Here is a 3363-nt window from a genome sequence, read left to right on the forward strand (position 1 = left end):
AAACGTGTGACGAGGAAGCCATGCAGAGATTAGACCCAGAAAGAAGCCACAGCCACCATTAGGGCCAGACAGACAAGGAAGAGGCACCAGAGCCAGGGACCCCTGTGAGACTCACCGTGTGGGGGTGGGGAGGCGGCCTGAGGGCAGCTGGGACCAGAGGGGCCTCTCCTGAAGCACTGGCTTTCTGCTAATGAGAGGATGCAGGAAACATCTTGTTGCCAGTGCCTTCCCTGGCTGAACCTAACCAGAAGCCAGTTGGCAAGGGAATCCGGGTAATGCAGTCTGAAGGAAGACATGGAAAGAGGCGCTAAGAGCACATTCGGAAGCCCTGCTTCGAGAGAAAAGAAAATCGGGGGGCAACTTTGAGGGGGGTCCCATCCCCACCCTGGATCTAAACAAACGAACATGTATATTATGGTACCAGTGACAACCCTGTCAACTCCTTTATCTTCAGAACAGAGAGTGGTTAGGAACACGAGCTCTTGGTTGAAAAGGCCTTGGCCGGAGTCCCAAATCACCTAACATCTTCAAGCTTTGCTTTTACATCCATACAATGGAGGCGATCGTGGCATCTACCTCCTGGGGTTGCTATGGAGACTTAATGATACGTTCCACGCGAGGCGGTTAGCACTGTGCCCGGCACACAGTAAGTGCCTAATAAATGTTCGTGCCTATCGGAACATTTGGAGATTCAACTCCTCTTTGACTATCTGGCGGCCCATTAAAATTCCTGTTCAGACTTGTTTCTTCTCCTCTTCACCACCCCAAACCCCCAACTCCGATGTCTAGAATCTGCCTCTAGTCTCTACTTCATTGCTTTAAAAAAAAAAAAAAATTCTTTCCACTTTCACAGAAGTTCTGCCAGAGCTGAAGGAGGAACGGCCTTCTCCTCCTTTCTTGGCTCCCAACCCTCTCTCCACAGCCCCCACCCCCGCCCTCCTCTGGCCGGCCCGGTTGTTCACAAGTAGCTTAGCAGTTCTGAGGATACAAAAACAGGAAATTATGCACCACCAGTCCTGACTAAGGCTAAAAACTCATGTGCAAACCCTTCATCATACAGATTTCTTCAGCTCTCAAAATCCAGGGCCTTGAAAAATCAGGTCCCCTCGCCAAGATTTCTGGATTTGCTTAATCATTTCCTTTGAAAATGTTTAACCTCTTCAACCGCGGGGAAGGAATGGTGAGAAAGAGGGAGGCGGGAGTCGAAAATGTTTTAAGTCAACCACAAGACAGGACAGGAAGTTATGGAAATGAGGGGAGGGGACATTTTTCTTTAATCCTTCAGTGTCACAGCGGCCTAAGAGAGCAATTCTGGAAAAAATGACCGTTCTAGGATATTCTTCTGTTGAGACTGACCCAGAAGGAAATTCACAGCCTTCTTCATTCTGTGGCTTAATAGAGAAAATTAGAGCCGAGAAGGGTCAGTTCTCATCTGACCCTTTATTTGACTCAGGCGGCAAACATTTGCTGAGTCCCTACTCTGCCCCTGTACTAAGACGGGCCCCCAAACAGGCGAAATGACTTTCCTGCTTTTTCAATGCCAAGTTAGAGTCCCTACAGGAGGCTGCCTACCGTGAGACTCCTAAGTGGGTGAGCCTAAGTTGTATCCTTAAATTCCCTGAAAGACAGTAAGTGGCTTCTTTTGCCTCTCCTTCTCACTTTCTGAGCTTTCTCTGGCAAACCAGAGCCATGCGCTCGATTAATCCTTAGAGTAGGTCATTGTCGTTAGCAGAGATTTTTATCTGGAACTGGGGACCAACCCATTAATCTAACATATAAGATGAGATGAGATGGAATAGGATATCTCATGATGTCTTATAGATAATATGGTCAATATTAATTACCGAAAGGCTAGTTTAGATTATGAATATGTGTATTTAGATTCAAGATTGAACCCTTATTATGTTTTATTATCAGAGAAGTTTGAATACTCTGGATTTGAGTGAAGTTTAGTGGTTAAAAGCGTGAGCTCTGGAGTCCACTGGTGTGAATTCAAACCTCAGTAAGCGCACTAGCTGTGTGAGACTGGACAAGTCGGTTAATCTCTCTGAATCTCGGTTTCTTCAGGGAAGCACGACGCAATGAAGAGAGATATAAAATGCGATACCGGAGATCACCCTGTCTGACGTTCGGGGCCACTTACTTTCAGAAAGTGCCATTCTATCCTCTATTCCTTTTCTTTGGCCCTAGACCATGTTAATCTTGTGGAGAAAACCAAAATCACTTACTATGTAAATCTTTTCTCTGGAAAACTGGCCATATAGCTGATTTCAGACCATCTTGCCTACGGGGAACGACAGCAAAAGCTAGATGAAACGAATCGGTCTAAAGGCCTCATGGAACAGAGACACGATGCTTCGCTTCACTGGAGAACAGGCAGAGTGGCAGTGGACTTTTCAGCAGAACGGATGAAAGCCAGGAAAAAAAAAAGGGAGGGGAATGAAAGAAAATCACATCCAACCTATAATTCCACACTCAGTAAAAAATATCTATCAGAATCAAAGATGAAATAAGTACATTTCAGACAACCGGAAACATTACTAACAGACTCGAACTAAACAAAACGCTAAAGAACGTTCTTTAGAGAGGAAGAACATGATCTCAGATGGAACAAGAAAAATTTAGGAAAGAATGAAGAGCAGCAGAAGGGTGAATGTGTTAGGAAATTTCGATAAATATTGACGGTATTACAAGATAATAATAATGTCTAGTGGGGTTTAAAATATATGTGTAATTAAAATATGTGACAGCAATGCCACAAAATGGAGGCAAGAAGAAAAGGAAGTCGACCGTATCCTAAGTTCCTTGCATTGTTGAGCAGTAGTAAAAACACTAATTTTATTGGCTTTCATTAATTTAAGATCATACTTGTACTCTATAAGGTAATTTTAAGAGGAAAGAAATGTAAAAATAATAAGCTAATAGAAAGGACAATAGACTGACCTAAAAAAAATCATAAAGGAGAGAAAAGAGAGCTCATAACAGATGAAACTAATTGAAAACAGCTAATAATGCATTAGTATTGTGTTAGTAATTGGTTAGTAATTACATTAAATATAAATGGACAAAATACTCCAACGAAAAGACAGATTGTCATATTATATGACAAAAAACAACAATTATATTCTTTCAAGAGGCAGACCTTAAATATAAGCATACAAAAAGATAAAAATAAAAGCATGGGAAAAGATATTGCATGCACACACTAATCAAAATGAAGTTGATTAGTTATTCTAGTGCCAAATGAAGTGGATTTTAAGGTAAGAAGCAATATAATCGATGAGATATTTTATAACAAAAAGGGTCAGTCCCACCAGAAAAATAGAACAATTCTAAATCTACACACACTTGCTAATATAGCCT

General features: G+C 42.1%; 1 long non-coding RNA gene across 1 annotated transcript in view; it reads right to left on the reverse strand.

Annotated features, from left to right (window-relative positions):
- LOC111743636 overlaps positions 1-2816 on the reverse strand; it is a 19945-nt gene extending 17129 nt beyond the window's left edge. Inside the window, exon 1 of the long non-coding RNA XR_002781808.1 lies at positions 2229-2816. This is a non-coding gene — a long non-coding RNA (uncharacterized LOC111743636). The remainder of the gene's footprint in view (positions 1-2228) is intronic.
- Positions 2817-3363: the final 547 nt, after the last annotated feature.

The sequence above is a fragment of the Pteropus vampyrus genome, unplaced genomic scaffold, assembly GCF_000151845.1.
Source record: "Pteropus vampyrus isolate Shadow unplaced genomic scaffold, Pvam_2.0 Scaffold117, whole genome shotgun sequence".
Lineage (NCBI taxonomy): Eukaryota > Metazoa > Chordata > Mammalia > Chiroptera > Pteropodidae > Pteropus > Pteropus vampyrus.